Source organism: Notechis scutatus, chromosome 3, assembly GCF_049901735.1.
Source record: "Notechis scutatus isolate UNSWTSFEM ecotype Mainland chromosome 3, rNotScu1.2, whole genome shotgun sequence".
In the NCBI taxonomy this organism is placed as follows: Eukaryota; Metazoa; Chordata; class Lepidosauria; order Squamata; family Elapidae; genus Notechis; species Notechis scutatus.
The window spans coordinates 181,341,649-181,364,546 of NC_142011.1; the positions used below are offsets into that span (position 1 = coordinate 181,341,649).

General features: G+C 35.2%; 1 protein-coding gene across 1 annotated transcript in view; it reads right to left on the reverse strand.

Moving 5' to 3' along the window:
* The window catches only part of MMP16 (matrix metallopeptidase 16), a 178,141-nt gene extending 165,923 nt beyond the window's left edge, over positions 1–12,218 (reverse strand). The window contains exon 1 of the mRNA XM_087961977.1: positions 12,065–12,218. The gene's annotated coding sequence lies outside the window, so the exon portion shown is untranslated. The remainder of the gene's footprint in view (positions 1–12,064) is intronic.
* Between the last annotated feature and the right edge of the window lie 10,680 nt (positions 12,219–22,898).

Consider the following 22,898-nt stretch of genomic DNA (forward strand, 5'->3'; position numbering starts at 1 on the left):
GAGGGGGCAGAAAGGGAGGGAGGGAGGAAGGAAGGAAGGAAGGAAGGAAGGAAGGAAGGAAGGAAGGAAGGCTGCAGATGATTGATGATTATGATGATTTGTAAATTACAAAGTTCTTTATAAATTACAAAGAACAAACATTTAGCATGAATATAAAAGTAGGCAGGACAATAAAAGTATTCCATTCAAACTGAACATGGAATGCATTGTTTTGTTGTCACATATCTGTCCAGCATATTTAATAAATGCTGCTCATATTCAGTTACAATAGATAGTTGCCTGGAATATTAATACAGCAACCCATTAGTTTATATAGTCGAAACTCGAACACAGTTCTGAAATACAATGAACCTAATTTACCAAACCTGATAAACAGTGGCTCTCTTAAACATTAATAAGTAAATGATACTTTTGTACTAGCAAGCTATAAATGGAACCTGCTATAGATAGTTTAGGAAGTTGTTAGGAATTCTTAAAAAGATAAGAACAGGCTTTGCCATTTACATGAAAGCTCCATGTTTTTCACATTATCAGAAAGCGTAGTACTAGAGATATGATCAATAATTAAAGACCCAAAAGGATTCTGTGCCAGTATGAAAAAGTTTTTTTTTATTTTTCAAATAAATAAAGAACAGGGTTTTGTTTAAAAGCAAGAAAGAGATGGAGAATTTAAAAAAGTTCTTCAGAATCATAAATCAAAAAATAATCTTTCCTTATTAAGGAAAAAGAAAACTCATGAAATCTTAAGTAAGAAAGCAAAATGCAGATATTTTACTTTGACCACAGCCCAAAAATTGTGCTTTGAACTGATATATATCCTACATTATTTAAATAAACAGGACAATGAGCATCAGGATGAGGTCAATGTCAGCATTTCTGAGGATTTACATCAGGAACTGGAAAGACGAGAAGCTAAATGAGGTTCTAATTTGGATTGTGCTCAAATCATATCATGACCGTCATCTCATAACAAACAAAACAGCTGGACAGGAAGAGGCTGCATTTGTAGCAGTATCACTTACCAATGTAACAGGAAAAAGACAGCTGAAACAAATATCTAAAAAAAGAATTTGCAGATTGCCATTTGTAAAACCAGCAGACAAAAAAAGCAATGAATTTAGGAATGAAACTCTCATTAAAAATAGGCTTGTTCAAGTGTTCATTGCAAGCAAGGTAACATTAAAATTCTGCTCACGTAAAGAAAAATTTTCCTTAGATTTTAAGACTCACAATGTATAATAAACAACATGCCAAAACTATAAGCATTTGTTTTATAGAATTATCATCCACTCATAACATTTTACATGTTAGTTAGAAGTAATCCCAGTTGTTCAATGGAGCTTGTTGATGGGTAACAGGTAAGAAACCAAATGCTAGCATGGTTACAAATTTAATTTTTACAATAGCATGTGCACATACATACACATACACAGAGACAATGGAAAAGAAAGTTTGAAGTCCAAATACCAACCTCATTTTTATTGAGCAAATGTTTATATAGTTTTTTCTTTTAATCACCCTGTAATCCCTTGCATCAGGGTGAAGTCGGCGTCACTGAATGGAGCTATGCATTTACTGGCTGGATGCCCTTCCTGAGGCCTACATGGAGCTCACAGCAGATATTTTCTGTTTGTACCCAGAGAAATATCTGGTGCTACCTAGGATTGAACTCACAACCTCCTGATTGTGAGGCAAGGGCTCCATTTCTAGGCCTTCATGCCATTCCCAAATGTTTATATTTTTATGTCTGTACAATTTTTGGTGGTGTTTTTCCTAAATTTTAAACATAATTTTAGAGATATTAAAACTGTATGTAAGTAAACACACACACACACACACACACAGTTTAATCTGATCATTACCACATACCTTTACACTAACTGTTCTTGACATCTAAACAAGTCTCAATACTATCTGTCTAGACTGGCTCCAGGAGTTGGGAGTGAGCAACAGGGTATTTTATTGGATCTCCTCTTCCCTCCAGATCTGTTTCTGGTCAATGTTAATAGGACAGGAAAGGTCCAATCCATGATCTCATCTTTTAACATGTGCATGAGGCTGCTGGGTGAGTTCATCCAACAGTTTGGGGTGACGTATGCTGATACCCACCTTTATATCTCTATTCCAGGCTTTTGAGGGATGCTGTGACATCCTATCTCAGTGTCTGGAGGCTGTGCAAACCTAAATGGGACGCAACAGGTTTCAGCAGGACTCAAGCAAGATTGTTTTGGGTGTTCAGAACTTCTGGTGCTGGAAACTTTCCATTAATAGTCATGGATAAGGTGGTATTGCCTCAGATAGACCCAGTACACAGTCTGTGAGTCCTCGTGGAATCACAGCTCCATAATTAACCCACCACTACCATACCACCACCACCATTACCATAGTAATATATACATTACTTTAAGATCTGAAGGCCATTTTGGAGACTGATTATCCTGGAGAACATCTATCTATATTATTGCAAAAATTCAATGCCAACTTGATGATGTAATCAATTAAAAACATCACTCATATTGATCTCATGCTATATCTTAGTCTGCATTTAATAATGCATTTAGGTCACTGAATTTAGAAAGCTTCTTTCAATGAATATGAATATGAATGCTGAAAGTATCCTTGTGTGCTAGAACTGAATCGTGGTCTACAATATTTGCTTCTGAAGCAGTATCAATATGCATCTCATGATAGCTGAACTCTTACTCTGCAATCAGAAACTGTCAAGTCAAGCATATGTCTGGCCCATTGATTCATTTTACATTGACCCAATAACTAAACATAATGGTAATGTTGTCAGTCAATTAGAACTTGAGATGTGTGCAAGTGATGACCTTGGCTTGAAAGTGTCTGTATCCCATTACAATTCTTTGCATGCAATTTTAATCATGGTGCTGAGTATTCATATAGTCAAATGCTATGCTTTCAATTAGAATGCAGTTAAAATAAAAACAAGACCTTTAAATGTTTCAGTAATTGTGTATTCAAGCTTCCAATCTCTCACATAAAAGCACTCATAAATGCCTACAGCAAGAATGCAAATTTATCTGGGTAGCTGTAGATTCTGCCCTACATAGAAATAATGTAAAAGATGGATATTTAGTCATTTCTTTTTTGTAACTGACAATACAGGCTTAAAACTCATTGATTGCTAAGACTATCTCTTCTAAGAATAGGAAATTATTCATGGAGAACCTTCTGTTCAAGTTTCATTGAGATGAATAGGAACAGGTCAAAGTATCTGTTGAGTTATTCAGCTGCTTTGCAAGTCTATCAGGTAATACTTTTGATGACAGTAAGGGCATTTTTATATATTCCTCTGCAATATCAGGCCTTCCAATGCCATAGAAAGAATTCCAGCAGAGAGTAAGGGGAATGTTTATAGTTTAGTATAATATTGTGTCACCATTTACCCGCATGGGCAATGCTTGAAACTATCTACCAAATTCAGACATGTGTATGTCCATAATGCATAACCGACCCTTCTCATGGAAAACAAACACATGAATGAACAACCAATTCTCAATGATTTCAATAAAAAAGACAACATTTTCTTTGAGAAAAGGTCAGGTGAAAACGGGGACAGTTATATCTTTAGGCAGAGGAAAACATAAGTCATCTCAGGTGACTCATTTTAGGAGACTGCTAATGGAGGAAGCTGTTAGCCCCTAAATTTTTATGAACCAAACAGCTAATCCAATTAGTTTCAGAAGACACTAGAAGAAAATGCTAACATGGTTTTTGCCTCAGGTAGGAAAACAGCTTAGCTTTGGATGGAAAAACTGTATTGCTTCTGAATATTTCTTGCTATTTTGAAAATAGCATAAGCCTGTTTTCAATTCACTGAGAGAGAAAAACTACAAATCCCTGACCCTGGCAAGAATGAATGCTTCCAGGAATACTTTGGATAATATTTTTCTCATAACAGGGACCTGGAAAGCTAAGGAAAGCTCATGGTCACTCTTCAGATGGAAGACTTTGGCTGAAAATGAGGAAGTGATGGAGAAGCCAAGAAACCTCAGGTCAAGCTAAATTTAAATCCAAAATCATAATTTAAGCCAGAAGCAAAGGCTTTTGAGAATAGTACAGCTATTTCATACTCCCTCAAAATCATCATTTTAGTTCTGTCATCATTAAATTATTTTAGAATACAATAAACACCAATACACATAACTGACAGAGAACACTTTTGGGAGTCACACCAAACTAAATTTGGTGGTCATAGCGGAAATAGGATTGAGCTATCAACAGATTTTTCTCAGATAACTAGTTAGGAATACAAAGCTCAGGTCTGTGCCTTTTAATGTGTTGGTATATAAAGACATAAACAAGTACTGTATGAATTATGGTTGTAATATGAAAAATATTAATATGGGATAAAAAAGAAAAGATATGGTGAAGTAAAGGAAGAGTGGGCCAGGCTATAATTTTGATACAAACCGACTTGTTGTGAACTATCTCCTACATGTGATACCAATTTTTGCTGAAATGCAAATAGTCAGTTCTACCATTGTGATTGGCAGTTTCCTATTTAATTGCAAATTAGACAATCGGTGTTTTAGGAAGTATGGAAAACTAGCCAGCCATATCTTTCCTAGAAATTTGTGCTGTAATTTTTGTTACTTTTCAAATAGTTTATGTTCTTTATGATCATGAGATACATTTGCTTTGAAGTGATGCAAACAAGAAGTTCAGTGACAGCCGATTTCCGGTTTGAGCTTCTTCGGCGACAGATCAAAACCTCGTTTCTGCGAGGCTTCGATCCGTGCTCGCTGCTGGAGCACCCCGAGCCGGCTGGTTTCGGGGCTAAGCCACCCCGTAGAGGTGGTGAGAGGGGGGAGACTACCTGCAGGGTTGAGGAGAGCCGCAACTCTCCTCCCCAGCTGGCCATTACTCCCTTTCCCAAAGATGGTTGTAGCAGTGGTCAGAAATGGCCACCACAAAGAAGAACTCAACCGGAAAAGAATGTGCAGGAGGAAGATAAGAAGAGAAAGTTTTGGTTGACCGGGTCAAACAGCAAAAGCAACAAATAAGGAATTGAAACTATTAAAAAAAAACAATAACATTGTTCTCTAAGAAGATTTTTAAGCTGCAAAGGAGAGAGAAAAGGGAAAAGATTTGGGGTTTTTTTCTTCTTTTCCTATACTGACAGCTAAGAAACTTAAGCAAGAAATTGGAAAAAAAATCCACTTTGACATTAATAGACATTTAATTCTGAAAATAAAAAGTTAAAGGGATAATAAAGATTTCTGGATAATCAAAAGCTTTTGAAAACAGGAAAGGAGAGAAAAAGAATAAAGGGGCAGGATCTGGAAGGGAGGAGACTGCCTGGAATTAAAAAGAACTTACAGCAAAATCTCAACAAGACTTCCAAAAGATACATTTTAACTGAAATATTGCAACAAAAACCCCAGGAAGAGAAAGTGGAAAAAGAAATAAGAAGAAATAATTTGGGACTATTTGGATTACTTGATTTCTGGATTTTTGGTTATTGTATTTGAATGACTAAAATCAATCGGGTGGTTGTTTAAAACTGTTTAAAATGGCTCCACTTTTAGAAGAACTGAAAATGGAACTTAAAAAGTACAAAGAAGATGCACAAGAAGGGAGAGGTTCTTTTGGCTTCGTATTTCAGTTTTTAGAAATGGAGATTTGGAATTATGAGAAACAACAAAAATGCCTGCAGAACAAGAAGATTGCGACAAAGAAGAAGCCATCTTTAATGAACAAGTAATCTTAGGTGGGGGGAAAAAGGAAAGGGGGGAAAGAGAATGGAAAATTTAAGACTGGGAAAAACAACTCCAAAAAAAATAGAGTGAAAAATAAGTATAAAATCAGAAAGCAACAGAAGAGGGAAATGCAGAAGAGAGAATTAGAAGTAGAGAGACAGGGGGGTAAAAAGGGGAGGGGGAAGAAGAGAGGGAAGAAAGAAAGGAAAAGAAGTTATAAAGGACAGAAACAAAATATAGAGAAACAGGGCCTACTTAGAGATAATGGGTGAAAATTTAATGGAAAAAGGGGATCTGCAAGGGTACATAAGATAATATTGTTATATTAGAAACAAATAATTTTAGAAAATATGAAACAATGTATGATTAAACTGTTTGATAAAATTGCTATCGTAATTCAGTGTCAATAAATAAATGTAACAAAATGAATATTTAATGATTTACAGAACATATGTAAAGAGAAATAAGGGGAAAATTAATTATGGAGATTATATGTGTCTTTAAGGAAGTATGATATTTAATTGAAAAGAAGTGTTAAAGATGTTAAGATTTTAATGATTATTAATGATAGAACTGAATTGGAATGGAATGAGGGTTTATAATTACATATATTTATAATCTTTTTTTTTTAAAAGAATATAGGGTGTGTTTTTAGAATGTACCAGCAGAATTCGATTGGAAGTTATGTATTATGTATTATATTGAAGGTCATAACCTTAAGGTATATATTGAAGTTTAAAAAAGAGTTGAATGGATGTAATTAAAAGATATAAAGTGTCATTCTCCAATTAGTAACTACAGGAGAAAATTTGTTTAATGAGAAAAGATAATATGAAATTGAAACAGAACAGACAATAGTATAAATATAATTATTTGAATTGAGATGCGATAATCAAAATAAAATTGAGAAAATTAAAAGAGGGGAAAAACTATATAGAAAATGTAGAATAGTATAAGATATGGAATAGAATACAAAAAGGAGCATGAAATTGAGTTTGTGTCTGTATAAAGAAGTTCAACCCGGGACCATGCTATTTTCAAAAAAGATGTTTTACTTGTATTTTGTATGTGTGAAAACCCAAATAAAACTTTATTTAAAAAAAAAAGAAGTTCAGTGATAGCCATCTTGGGATTTGGACTAGACTAGAGGGAAACAATCCACAGCCTCAGATTCCCCCAGTAGAACCACTAACGATCAGGAATGCAGTTTTCTTCTTTCTTTTCTGCCCTGTAATAAGAGACTATTTACAAATAAGACACAAATATAATTAAACATTTATTGAATATTTTACATTTTTTAATTTCCTTTCTTTAGGTTATCACCCTTATGTTCAGAAAAATTAATTTGAAGTATGTACTGTACATCTAGAGCTGTAGTTCTTAACCTGGGGGCAATTTTGCCCAACATGGTAATTTGGGCATATCTTGGAAATCACGGAGCAATTTATAATTGCTTGTTTGTAAGTTGAGGATCCAGTTTGGAACTTCTGTCAGCATGAAAACAACATAAACTATTTTTTTAGTGTTAATGACTTTATTTAAGCCCAGGGAAAGAGGTAATAGTTTCAGCTTAAGAACTACTGATCCAGAATGATCAAAAATAATAATTTAAAATTTTTTTATCATACTCATAATCCTTCCTAAGAGTATTAAACTGAGGTTATAGGTTCTATTGTAGAAAAGAACTACAAGGGAAAAATACTATATAGCTATTCCAACTTTAGATTCATATTATAACTCTGAATTCACATTTCACCTCAATAATTTGGTTTTCTAGAGATTAAAATTGCCCAAGTGAAGTTAACAAATGGATGGCGATGAACTGAAGTCAATAACATTTTTGTATTTTGTTCTGGCTTGCCAACTTCAATTCTGCTTATAATTTCAAAGGACTTACTTCTTTCTACGATTCCTTGTTTAAAAGCTGAATATACAGAAGTATTTGATTTTTAGCTATATCTTCCATATTCATTATGCATCCAAGTAATAAAAATAAATAAAAAATAATAAAAGTGGCAATTATTTTATAGAGGAAAAGATCAGGTAAATTTTAGTTTAACTGCAGCATTTTTAAAGCAGACAAAACACTTGATTCCTGATGGTATCTGTTTAGCAGAATTTAACGTGATGCTCTGGAACAAAGGATTATGAGCAATGCTGGATGAAGAATATAAAAACAGTCACCTAAAATACAGAAACACATGAAATGTTATGAGTTCATAAACATGAGCATTACAGAAAGAAAAACTACTTTTCACAGCTCATGTGCAAAAAAATGCAGTCCATTACAGTTTCATGTCAGTATGACATATATATGAGAGGCAGTTGGGTATAGTAGTTAAGGTACCATACAAAAAAATGAGAGACCTCATAAGTTCTCCTTTTTCCTATGATAGAAACCAGCTGGGTGACCATAAGTTGCTCTCTTTCAGTCCTAGGAAGAAGGCAATGGCAAACCATTTCTAAATATCTTGCTAAGAAAAATTGCTAACTGCCAGCAATTGCTAGCAGTCAAGAGTGAACGAAAAGCACAAGAAAAAGCACCATAGCCCTGATGATGTTACCTAGTTGACTAAACAACCAAGCTCAGAAACCACCAAGTAGCTCACAACCAGCATATACATGAACGATATTTATTTCACTGACACTTTAAATAATTGATTCTCAATCTCAGTAACTTTAAAATGTGTGGGCTTCAATACCCAGAATTCCCAAGCTAGTATTCAATGTTTAGATTATGGACCACCAGACGTTTTTGGACATTCACAGACTAAGTCCATTCACTTCCTCACAAGCTATGACAGATAGCTGTTGAGACCCCAGTCTCTATTTTCCCACAGCACTAACCATTCAGATGATTCACAGAGGTGGTATTCAGCAGGTTCTGACCAGTTCTTGGAGAACCAGTAACGGAAATTTTGAGTAGGTCAGAGAACTGGCAAATACCACCTCTAACTGGAGATTTTACAATAGCCTTCCCCTGCCATGACCACCAAGCCACGCCCACAGAACCGGTAGTAAAAAAAAAATTGAATCCCACCACTGATGATTCACACACACAAAATTAATCAGTGGCATAAACAGATTCACTGAAGCATACAAGAGACAATACAGGTAAGAATATGAATGCTAACATTGAAAAATTAAAGAGTGAACCAATAGCGTGCAGTTACCAATAGCGAGTCTGTGCGTGCTTTCCTAAATGGATCTGTAATCATCCACATGTAAGTTAAAAACAAAAATGCACTTTGAAATATGATGCTGAATATCTAAAAATAAGGTTGTAATGGGCAGGAAATCCATGAGCCTGTAGCATCTAAATATCCAGAGGCTTTTATAAAGATTCTTGATCTTTATGCTGATAAAGTACATACAGTAATTTAAGAAGTAAATATTTATTTTTGGATTAGAATTTTGGTACAAAATTTAGGCTTTTAAAATGCATGGAATAAGAAGGCACATACAAATGTAACCTTATATTTAACAAAAAATATGACACATATACATCTGGTGTTCTTAACAGTGAAAAGATAAGGATGGTGTTTATTTATTAGGCAGTCTCGGCAGTTTCTAAATGTTATTTAGAAGTACATGATTGCAAACATTTGGAAAAGACTGCTTGAAATGTACAATCAAAATATAACCATGTGTCCCATTTAAAACAATTTATGAAACTTTGTTCACTGAGATGGAATAGGAATGGCAGGATGTGATGTGAATAATTCTTATCATCTCTCTCTCTCTCTCTCTCTCTCTCTCCCTCCCTCCCTCCCTCCCTCCGCCCTTGTTATCTTGTCATTCTCCTCCTCCTCCTGTCCTTCCTCTTCTTCCTTCTCCTTCTCCTCCTCCTCTTGCTCAAAATTTCTTTTGCCAAATATTTTCCAAATAGTGCTCATCATTCACTGTACCCATTTTTTCCCTCTGCAATAGTGTTTTCACCCAGATTGTGGGGAAAGAAAAACAGCTGCCAGTTTATCAATGTATCCATTTTATTGCTCTTTATGGTAGATGCAGTTTTGATCAGAAAGTTGTAAGAAAACTTTATATGAAAAATGGACATTGTTAGGGTGCACTGCTATTTCTAATCAATTGTGCAGGGTATTGGGAAAATTATATACAAAATACACTGATGCACATTTGCCAGAAGTTAGCCATATATTGTAATGAGATATATTCTAACAAACACATGCATTTATTTATTTTATTTATATGCTGCTCATCTTACTTTGCAAAGAGACTCTGGGTGTTACAATAAAATTGTAAACATAACAATATTAAAACATTAAAGAAATAAGTTTGCATAGAGCCTCTACAAGAGGTGTGGCCAAATCAGGACATAAGTACATCATGACAGCATGTGCATGTATAAAAGGGATGGTTTGTGTCATGCCATTGGGACACATGTTATCATTTGATGAATTTATTGGATTCTGAGGACACCTCTGAGGTTTGCAAAATACTATCACAGCTGAGCTGCTAAAATTCAGCTGATTATTTGGCAGCAACAAATAGTTACAGAAAACCCCAGCATTTTTCTGACATCTAGTGATCATCCTGATTACTACATCTCAGATATAGTATACCTAGTATATATCCCTTTTCCAGATTCCTGCGCATTGACTAAATATTGTAAATATTTACCTGGTTGCACATAAGCTTGCTATTCAAAAAGGAGCAACTATTTTTCACAAAACGAAAGTATCTTTGACTAGCCCAATCTAGAATTCTGCTATCATACATTTTTTTTTGCTATTTCTCTCATTCCACTTGCTTTAGAAAAGCATTTTCAGCAACCATGCTAGGAAGGTTCACTTTAAATTTATGGGCGGAATATTTAAGCTGGTGCTTACTCTTATCTCTATCTCCTTCTTCCCCAAGGAGAAACACCAGAGAAGCAGAGAAGCAGAACTGTAAAGGGAAATAGCATGGATTTCCATAGCAGGACAGAATCATCTTTAACTTTGTTGACATTCTCAGCATAGTTAAAGCAAAGGGCAAATGGAACTGGCATTCTTCATACTTTATTCCTATTTTCAGGAATCTTTTATCAAAAAGTATACCAAAAATGTATAGAGAAGCACATTTAAATATTTCAGTGGTATTAATGTAGTATGTTAAAGTTGATAACTTGCAATAACAACTGTTTTAATCTGCAGATTTATTATTGATAATAGTAATATTAGCACCATCCTCAGTCAATTGCAAAAGGCAGCTTTACTTGGAATAGCTTATGTTCTTCTATTATATCTTTAATACCATCAAATATCTACCTATCCCAGGTCCTTGGGAAGGACTAAATAGGTGGATAAAAAAGGCAAATCCAGTTTAAACATCTGGGTGACAGTGTGGCTAATAATAATATTATAGTCCCCTGGATATTTACTAAAGTACCTGCAGATACATTGAAAGTAAAAATTATTGTCAAAAAAGAGGAAAATAATATTAGAACATCCAGTTTGAGAGAGAGAGAGAGGAGAGGAAAGAAAGAGAAAGAGAGACAGAGACACAGAGATAGAGACACAGAGATCCCGAGACAGACCAAGAAGCTTTAGGTTACCCAGAAAATTTTGAGCCACAAAGATTATTCAAAGACAATATGGTCTAAGGTCCCTGTGGTAGTTCTACATTAAATATCACTGGAAGTTACTCTCACCAATAATGTATTGTGCTATGACACAATAGGTAACAGTCTAACAAATACTAAATTTAGGAGCAAGATTTCTGGACTAATCTAAATAGATGGTGCAAGAACATAGTCCATACTTCTTTTCATGTCATTTTACTACATAATTGTCCTCTGATAATGCAATGCAGAAGAGAACTATGAAATATGAATTTGTACAATGCCATTTCTCTAATAAAATTCTTTAAACTGCCAATTGCCCCTGTTGCGAAATCCCATCTTCAGATTATGTAGGTCTATCTCTACCTGTATTAAAAAAAAATTGCTTTGGTTGTATCAGTGACTTTCACTGGTTTCTACAGTACTATTTTTAACTCTGTTTCCCCCATGCCAGGAGCTTGTTCCAAATTGTGAGCAGCAGTTACTTACTAACACTTAAAAAGAGAGAAAATCCAGTTATATATTTCTGTCATTTCTGTAAACTGACAGTACCCAAATTCAGAGACAAACCTTTGAGTAAATCTAGTCAAATTTTATAATAAAGCTGTGGCACCCAAATATTTATAGTGTAGGTGTTTTGGGGGGTGGGGGGGGGGGGGGGGGGGGGGGGGGGGGGGGGGTGGGTGGGGGGGGGGGGGGGGGGGGGGGTGGTTTTCTGTTTTTTTTTTTTCAAGTAACTATAAGGAAAAGAAGATAACTGTTTTGCATGACATACCTTAATATTATGTTCTTGAAATATTCCAAGTCTCCAAGATAAGGCGAGTAACAAGAACAGAATATTATCTGCGTAATATTAACTATATTTGACAGAATGCTACCAAAAGCCCAACAGTGTTTTGTTTTCAATGTACTTTGCCCCATCAACCACCCAATCATGTTTACTTAACAGCAGCTATGACTGCACACCATCATACAAACTGGTTCAAAATCCACCAAACCCAAAACATGTACTTTTCCCAAATAGCTAGTATTCACAAGCCCTTATAATAGTATACTTCTGGTATGACATCACTAGCTCTTTCCACACTGCTTAGGTAGGTGAAAAGAGCATAGGATGGTCAGTTTTGTGGAAATATGTTCTGTGTGGCCAGATCTCAGTGGTAAATTTTGTGGCAGAGATGTTTTCTTTCAGTTGGCCTTTTTCTCCAATTCTTTCCTGAACAAGATAGACAAAAAATGGTTAATTGACAGTTTGTTGCCTAGTTGAGGGATCAAGTTTAATTCCATGTGAGACTAAATTTATTGGGGATTAATTTTAATCCATTAGAGATGAGTTTTCTGGATAATAAAAGGGTGCTTTTTTTGTTGTAACTTTCTCATTGACCGAGGTAAACATGCTGTGAGGAAAAGATCTGCATCTCACAGGTAACCATGAGACTAGCTGATTATGGTTGCTGCACCATAAAATTCTAAAAGTGAATAAAGGAAACCTTTACAGCACATTTGGATTTATAGTACCTAAATATGCTGCTCCAAATTCTACCTTTTTCTCTGAAGAGTATGAAGCTTTAAAGAACCAATCTTCTTGCCAAAGGTCAACTTTTCTTGTCCATTTTGTATTTACTCTCTTTGGAGCTCAGTGTACTATTGACGAGGCATGATAGAGTAAGACATTTCTGAACCAAGCTTAGGAGATGGTCATTAATGTTCCTTGTTTAGGTTCATTTGGGTCTAATGGTAGAGCAGTTTTTGACCCAGCCACCTTACATTCCAGTGAAATTTCTCTCCTTTTGTTGGGTAATATCATCTACTTTATCTCACCTCCTGACAACATTATGCACATATGCTATATAGTCTCCAAATCATTGTAATAATATAAAGATATAAAGTAAACATTGTAATTGTCAACAATGTATGTGTTGCATTTAACATATGTACATTGAATTATGTGTTACAGATAAATTTGGGTGGCCAGCCCACATTTGTTCAGATAACCTGTAATTCTCCCTAAACATGTGTGTTTGTGTGTATATGTATTAACACAGTTGCACTGAGATGAAAAAAAACCCCTAAGCAATAAATTTGTTGATTCCAAACATAACATTATGAACTGAGAAAATTAATAACTGAAGAAGTTTAGAAAAAAATGAATTAAACCCATATATTACTGAAATAGTAATTGCTATTGGTTCAGCTTCAGTGCAGCTCCTAAAAGTGCCTTTATAGACATTTTTATATCTTTCCTATATGGCTCTATTGCCTGGGATTTCAAGCTGTGAAGCAATTTCTAATTTGTAGAATTTCAGCTTTTTAGGGAAGTGACATGGCAAATAAGTTTTTTTTTTTTTCAAAAAAAAATCTCATTTCCATTACTGCATGTATTTCTGAGGGCCCTTTCTGAGACAGAAGGTTGGACTATCTGAGTTCCACAGATGGAGAAAATCCTGTATCTTATAAAAACTTGGTAGCAGAAGCAAAAAAAGAGCACCTGAAATTAATCTTTGGAAGATTGGCCATTCAAATACAACTGAAACACGAACTAATTTTTTTAAGCTCCTTAATTTGTATTTTATATACTGTAGATAGTGATGGGCTTTGGTTAGCTATTGTGGTAATTTGAATCCTTGTCTTGTGTATGTATGTTTGTAAGACATAGGAGTTTGTGTTCTTGAGCTACTTTTCTCCCATCTGGGACAATGTCATAATATCGATAGCAATAATAATTGAGAAGACAGCAACAGAAAGCATATTGTGCTTCTGCAAAGAAGCTGAAAAAACAGTGGACTACCTAGTTAGCTGCTGCAGGAAGAGTGCACAGACTGATTCCAAATAGTGGCGTGACAAAGCAGCAATAATAATACATTGAAATATCTGCAAGAAATACCATTTGTCTCCAAGCAAGAACTGGTAGGACCACAAAACAGATAAAATAATAGAAACTTAAGACGCTATGGTGCTCTGGGACTTTAAAATTCAAATAGATAACGGCATGCCATATAACATGCCAGATTTAACAATTATCAATAAGAAAGGCAAAATAAAAAGTCTGTATAGTGGATGTGGCCATACTTGGAGACAGCAGAATATAAAACAGAGAACTGGAGAAGATTGCAAAATACAAAGGCCTGCAAATAGAAGCAGAATGATTATGGCAAAAGAAAGCAAAGGTAGTACCAATAGTGATAGGTGCCAAAAACAACTGGAGAGCCACTTGAACGCAGTTGGCATTTTGACAAAATTACCATAAAGAAAAAAGGCAGCTTTACTTGGAACAGCTTATGTCTTGCAGTGAAACTTTAAACACCATCAAATAACATCTCCCTCTCCCAAGTCCTCCCAACTCAATAGGTTGATAACAATGCCAAATCCAGTCTAAACATCTGGCTGACTCTTTGACCAAGTATAATATTGATATTAATAATGTCAATAATGTTAATAACATCAACAGTTGGGGGAGAGATCAAAAATGTTGAGATAGCAAGTATGATTGCAGGACTGAAGCCCCATACCATTTTTTTTACATGTGCCAATTGATTTTACTCCTTATGTGCGTGCTCTTGAATTGTAGATGTTACAAATGTGCGGGGTGTTACATAGCTTTTCCTATTTTCCAATAATTCCTCCTTGCTTTCTTCCCATTATGATCATTAGAATACCAATCATTAGATTTATGGAAGAATCTTATTTATAATAGCTTCCATTGGCGTAACTGTAATACAACAATGCTATAAAAGCTGCCAGCATGGGGCAAGAAACAGTTTAATATAATCACTTCTCTTGTCCACCGGAGATAACGTGTAATGAGAAATTGGAGTATACAGCTAAAAATATCACCTTGGGGGTTTCACATCAGGTCTTCCTTTGTTAGAAAATGCAAGAGTCTTGGCTTAAACATGTCAGAAATCTCAACCAGGCAAATTAGTGGCCTTGAGATAACAAAAACAAAAAAAGTTGAAAAAGGAATACTTTCTGTTTAGAAAACTCACAACAAAAGCTATCTACACCCTACCATGCAACAGTAAACAGATTAGTGATCTGGGTAAGTAATGTTGTCGATAATGAGGGCATCAAGATAATAGGCTTAGGAAGAGAAAGCCAGGCCAGTGATTCTTCCAGAAAAACAGCATGAGGTGGTTGAAGTAAACCTTGTACCATCTGCTTCACATGCAAAGAAAATAGAAATAAAGGAAGATCCACATATGTTTAAAATTGAGGAGTTCATTGGGGACCATTAGGGACTGTATGTATGAAAGCCACCCAGAAAGGAATACAGATAAAGCATTTATGAAGGCAGATTGTCATACTATTTTATTCATCAAAACTGATGCATGTTTTGAATGCCCAAGACGGCTGCTCTCACATCTTTGATAGACTGCCTTATCTTTTATTTCTCTTCCTGGATTTTGCCTTTGTTTATTTCTCTAATGAAATGGCTAGGTAAGCCTTGCACCAAGGTTGGGATTGCAATTGGATATACTATATTCAGGGGTGCAATGACTCAGCAGGTGAAGATACTGAGTTTGTCAGGTAGAGAGCTGACAGGCCAGGTTTGAGATCTGAGATCTGTGCAATGGGATGAGTTGCTCCCACTACTTGTTCCAGCTCCTGCCCACTTAGCAGTTTGAAAGAATGCAAATGTAAGTAGATTAATAGGTACTACTTTGGCCTTTGGTGCATTGATATGCTGGCTGCATGACACAGAAATTGTCTTTGGACAACCTGGGCTCCCTTAGCCAAGAAACAGAGATAAGCACCATGCCCTAGAGTCAGATACAACTGAGAGGGAAACCTTTATCTTTCTACTGTATTCTCAAATATGCAAGAACAGTTACTTTGGAAAAAGGGTTTTAAGCCCCGAGAAACAAGATCACATTCAGAAATTAATCAGGCATGGGGACCTGGGAATGGTGGGAAGGCACAGCATAATCAAGCTTTGCATAAGCAACATAATTTCTGTTATTATAATCATTTTAAGTAATTTTAATCTTCCTGTGGTATTTATTTCCTGGTCTGGTCTATGTAGTGGGGCTGATGGAACATACCCACTGGTCACAGAAGTCTGTTAGTTGCAAAGTTTGAAGGAGAAGGAGGATAGATATACCAGAATATCACATTAATTAGTACATGCTTCATTAAATTTCAACTCAAAATGACTCCAGACTTTCTGAAGTAATGAAGCAATCCATCAGGGGAGTATTTTTATGACATAATTTTATGCTATGTACGTACACATGTGTATAGGTAGCATGTAATACAAATACAGACAAAAGAAATACTTTTCCAACCTATTGTCTATAATGATCTTCTACACTGAGTCTCTGACCACTCTTTAGAAGAATGTTCTTAACCTGGTGACTTAAAAAAAAAAATTAGCATGTTTTGCTTTTTTCCTCCCTATTCAATTTCTTATGATTCAAGATGTTTTCTAAAAGATAAGGACTCCTTCATATAACTGGGGCATTAATATTCACTCCTACAGACATGATTATCTCTGTCCATGTGTGACTTTGGAGAATCATTTTTCATTTCAAGCAAAGTGATTCTGGTCCTCAGTTTCTTACTTTCATGGCTAAGCTCTTCTCTGAGCTGAAAAGAGTTCTTATTGTCTCAGAATATGATATATTATCTGTCAATTCAGAGAAAATGAAAATGTATCATTAATTGTTGGCTTAAAGTACTAGGAAGTATTTTTTATGATAACTCTGGTTCTCTTCATATGAAATTTCAGCCTCATGTCAGGCATTGGTAGAGTCCTATGATACAAGGGAACATGCACTTGTAAAGAATATGATATTTTTTGGCATTTGAAGGGATGAAATGGAGTTTGGGGGTCAAATAGGCAACCTGTGCCCCACTAGATCATCCTTTTAGAGATATTTCCTTGCCTGAATGGAAAAACAGATTGACCATAGGTGAACAAAAAAGTAGTGAGAGTGGAAGTGAATTCTGATTTGTGTGTCATGAGAAAGTTATTTTTAAAGAAATTTTTATATTTCCCCTAGTTAAATATATCAGCTTAGCACAACCTGATTTCTAACAACATGCAATATCAAATGCAGTGAGACCAACCATTGGAAGCTAATTTGAAAGTCAGTAACAGATTTCTTAAGATAAAATTTAAAACAAAAAGCAACAAAAAAGAAAAGTACGTTCACTTTTTCAGTTAAATGGAACCACTGTTTTCTTAATATACAGTATATTAAGGCCACCTGTTTTGATGAAAACCAAGTAATCTATTCTTACAATGTTAAAGTAACATTACAAGTTTTCCATCTGTCAGTTTAATTTCCTTTATTCTCTCATCTATGACAACTATTGTCACTTATTTACAAGGTTTATTTAAGAGTTATTTTGCCAAGTGTCAGGGCAGTCATTAGATCACTAAACATTACATAAAAAGCACACATCCTAAGTAAAATTATACCCAAGAGTTCCTTAATAAAGACAGCAGAGATAACCCATGGATGGCCAATTTCCATAGTAGTGGAAATCTAGTAGTGCTAGATACTGTACAGAAGCTCCTAGCTTAAAGGCCAGCACTGTTGTTGTTTTTTAAATTAAAATTTGTCACCATTACTTCATGGCCCTGCTTCTATAGTCAGGAGACTATAAGAAGTGACATTGATCAGATGGCACATACCTTGGGGTGGGAACTGAAAGTCTGTTACTTTCACAGATAACAAAACCTTTGCAACTATATGAAGATTTCCCCCATCACTGCCATATCTCATTTATTCAGTAAACAAGAGTGAAAAAAGCAGTTAGCTCAGAATGGGCTCTACAGGTCTAGACTTTTCGAGAATAGAATAGAACAGAACAGAACAGAACAAAAGTATGGAGCCCTGAAGCTTCAAAACTAAAAGCCTTCTTGTCTAAAAATAGAGGACAGACCACAACTTCTTTAAGCACTACCTTCTTCATTGATGCACATACAATATGTTGTATGCATATGTCATGTAGATATGTCATTCACTGGAATTTGGTCTTTAATACGTGTGTGTGTTTATTTCTTTTTTAATTTCCAGATCTCTGAATAAAAACCTGTGTATCGCTTGAATTCAAAAATGTGAAAATGATAATTAAATATAATCAATTATTATAACGTCTATCTGTCAGCCTAAAATTCAAGAGAGGCATTCCAAATTTGGAGGTAAATTATTTGGTCTTTTAAAAATAACCATTATATTATATAGTTAACCTTGGATGATGTTGAAAAACTAAGCAAAGTCAGATCTGGTTACTGCTTTGAATGGAAAGCAGCAGGAAACCCTAAAGCTATAAGTAACTCTGGGAAGTTGAAGAAATCCCAAAGGCAGTGGCAAATTACTTCCATATTGGGTCAAGAAAGCTGCATGAAGATGTCCAGATAATCTTCATAAAGGAATATGATTTTAAGAAAATCTTTATTTTAGCAGCTGATGTTTTTGTTATAAAAACAAAAGTGTCTCCTGAATTCTACTGATAGAGTTGCTATTCTTTTTGTTTGTTTTCTTTTGTTGTTTATTTTGTTATATTCCACTTTATATTACATAGGATGTGTGTTAATCTCCTGCCTTAAAATGCTTTGCATAAGAATTGGTATGTCAAAATTTTTAGTAAAACAATCAGTGACAGTGACAGAATGCTTTTGCTTCTTACTGAAATCATTAGCAGTTCTTAAACATGAGTAAGCCTGGCTTATGTAGCCTATGGAATGCCTTGCGGCTTCCACAGGGTATGTACTGTATTTCAAAATGGTCAAGATGGCAAATGTATTACTGCAATGCAAATTCTATCCCTTTTTTGTTGTGCATTGTAATGGCACATTTTCAATCTTATGTTTTCTAACACTGCACTACCTGTTATGTTTGGAGAATAATGGAGACCAGACATCTGACCAGTGACTTCAACTCTTTAATAACAGTAGATAGAACAGAACAGAGCAAGCGTTATGGGCAGCAGCAACCCTTTTATAGGGTTGGCTGCTACCTTATTAACCAATAATAAGTGCAACAAGTTCAACTAATAACCAATAAGAAGTGTCCTAATATTGGCCAATCAGGGGTTTGTTATGGACCAATCCTTGTTCGTTGTTTAAGGACCAATCAAGTGTGCAGGCTTTCAAAACCTGCTTTGCATTTGGGCTTTAGTTACTTTTATTGATTCACAACACTACCCACACTTGGTTTTTTCCTATAATTCAACATTTTTCTCCTTCCCTTTATATCTCAGCAAACTGAAGCCCAAATAAAGGCTCCGTTGGTTTTTCCCGTTGTCTTAAATCAACAGTGCTCTTGTGTGGTTTCATGTTAACATTCTAAAATTTAGATAACCTAACTTTAGATACACTGGTGGAATTCAAAAATTTTCACTACCGGTTCTGTCAGCATGGCTTCGTGGGCTTGGCTTGGCTTCATGGGAATGGCAGGGGAAGGATACTGCAAAATCCCTCCCTGCTCCTGGGGGAAGGTTACTGCAAAATCCCATTCCCTCGCCACACCACTAACCTGCTTGCCAGCTCCGTTTTCCTGTGCAGGGCAACAAAAGAAGACCCAGCTGATCAGCTGGAACTCGGGAGGCAGAGAATAGATGGGGTGGGGCCAGTCAGAGGTGTATTTGACGGTTCTTCAAACTACTCAAAATTTCCACTACCAGTTCTCCAGAACTGGTTAGAACCTGCTGAATACCACTTCTGTTTAGAGATTTTAAAAAAGACATATCAATATCAAATGTGATTTCTAAAATGTCAGTGTCGATAAACATAAAGTTATTTAAATTTTACATTCCAAGCCAAATTATGGCAGTTACTAATAACAGCAAAATATAACTCTTTGTTATGCAAAAAGTTTCTGTCTTAAATGTAATACATACAACTAAATTTCTACTGTATTGTTATTGTAAGGGACATATGTTAATATCCCTCAACCCAAATAACAGTGCACTACCCTGAAAAACCAGATCCAATGTGTGACTTCATCTGTTCATTTAGCCCTTAATAAGGATATGTATTATACATGTATAAATATGGATTGACTTCTGTGTTCTGCAGTAGACAGATTTTCATATATATTACTTCTTTCATATCTTCAGTAAATCAACTTCCTGAAACCATATAAGTCTGTGAAGCATCTGTTGCAAACTACCTATGGAAAATTGTTCTAAGTTCCTGGAAAATAGACAATTATTAACCTTGATGTGACATCTAACACCGGAAAAGCATCCCAAAGGTTCCAGGATTCCTTATATTTCAGTGAAGGTACTAAGGGACTAAAATTGATCTATGTGGTTGCTAGGAAAGATTTTATGACAAATAATCGGTCAATCAATCAATCACTACCAACCTTTGAAGTAGAATATGTCCACCTTGAGAATTCCTGATGTCTTAAAGTGTCAGGAGGCTCCACCGTTGAGCTATGTTAAACATATACAGTACTTTTCCATTAATATCAAGGGAGGGGAGGCTGAGGAATTTAACACCCCCCCAGTTTCACATACACACCCCATTTATTTCCCTTATCCCAGAAAATGAGATTCCTAGAAGGTTCCAATCTAAGTAGATGCTACCATAGCATGGTCCAACAGCAATTCATTTAAATAAAGGACTGGCTGTTTCAAACAAAACCACAGCTTTCTGGAATTGCATAATGCTTATTTATCGATATCTGTTTGTGGTTGCAAAAGTAGCATTTGTCTTATTGGCTATTTCTCTAGCAGCCATAACTTTTATTTTCAATTCTGAGTTCGGTGGAAGCTTCTGGGAAATCAAAATGAGAGCTTAGCTATTGGTCTCTGAGAGGTCACTAACCCTACCTCTTAAATAACCCCCACATGGTGCTATATTTGTTTCTAATATTTCACTGCCTGGAAATAGAATGCTGAAGTTAGAATAGGCATTTTGGCTTAGCCATTATTTAGTAGTTGGTAATATAGGAAGGACTGTAATTGAAAAATGTTGTGCTTAAGGTAGTAAAAAGTATTCTTTCCCTCCCTCTCTTTTACTCTCTCTCTCTCTCTCTCTCTCTCTCTCTCACACACACACACACACACACACACGCACACTAACACACACACACACACTAACACACACACACACTAACACTAACACACACACACACACACACACACACACACACACACACATACATCTTTGGACATCAATTTTATTTTTAAAGTGTTGATTTTTTTTTTATAAAATCCCCACATTAGTACAATTGTTATCTGAAATATTTGCCAGTTGTTCACGATAGGATCCATTCGTCCATTTATTTATCAGTTTTGGTTGGATTTGCTATTCTTCTTGCAGTCTTTCCATGGTCTAGAACTTCAGTAAGACAGTAGAAGACTGAACATTCCAAATACGGACTATTTTTTGAATAACCAATGCAAAGGAATGGCAGGACTTACTAATTAGTTTCCTGATTGACTACCATAGTTAGGACTGCAAGTGAAGTCCATGAATTTAGACTTATGTACTATGGTTTAAGTTCTATTACACTAATGTAAAAAGCTTTTTACCAAGGCAAGCTTTTATACAATGATTAGTTTGAATTAAATAGAATTCAGTTTCATGTAACATATAACATCTAAAAGGTTTTTCACACTTTCAGCTTAGTTTTGCTTTAGCTTCACTAATTCTATTTTGGAAAAACATTGGAGCTGTTAATCTTGACAGAACCTTTCTCCTACTTATTCCTGTAATAAGATTAATTATATTTACGGAATACAACACAATGAATATAGAGCTTTTATTCTTTTCCTTTAAGTGAAATAAAATGTTTTACATTGCACATTGCTGTAATCTCTTGGGTTTAATGTAAGGCAAAGGTAGCAACAGAAAGGGAATGCATTTCTTATGTCTTTCAAAACTTAACCAGCAATATTTCATAAGTACTAAGCAATGCATATTGTTATGTGCATCCGTGAAACCAAACTAAATTCCAAGGCTGGACTTGGTATACACAGTAGTGGCTTATACTAAAGTGTAAATCCTATTCTACATTCTTAAGAAAATACACAATTTGAAAGCTACAATTCCTTTGAAGGATATTTTTGGAATAAGGAGGAGGAACAGAAACACGAAGAAGACAAGATGTGCCTACATGAAGAAATGCTGTTTATTTCTTTTTTTAAAATGGCCGATTTTCCAATGTGCAGCAAAGCTTTTGAAAGGCTTTTATTTACATGCATTCAATATTTTGTTAGAGAAAGCATAACATTGCATATTCTGTTTCATCAGATCTTGGAGTCACTACATTATAAATTCAGATCTTAGACTAAAAAAAACATATTGTAACAATAATGTTTCTACATGTGAGAGATTTATTGATACATTTCTGATGTCTCATATTTATGACTTGTTTTTGTAAAAAATCATATAGGTATCTGATATCTGAAATAATTTCCCATTGTTCTGAATCTAGCTTTTAACAATTAACTAAAGAGAGATGATAATTCACAGTAAGGCTGCTGTTTTTTATAAAACAGTATACTATCTTCAGCAGCAGGATACCAGAACGGGAAAGAACTGTCATGATTCGAAGGACTTCCTATAGAGATCGGTTGATCCCTATGGAAAACACAATACTTGATTCAATATTCATTTGCTATGAGTCAACATAGACCTTCAACTT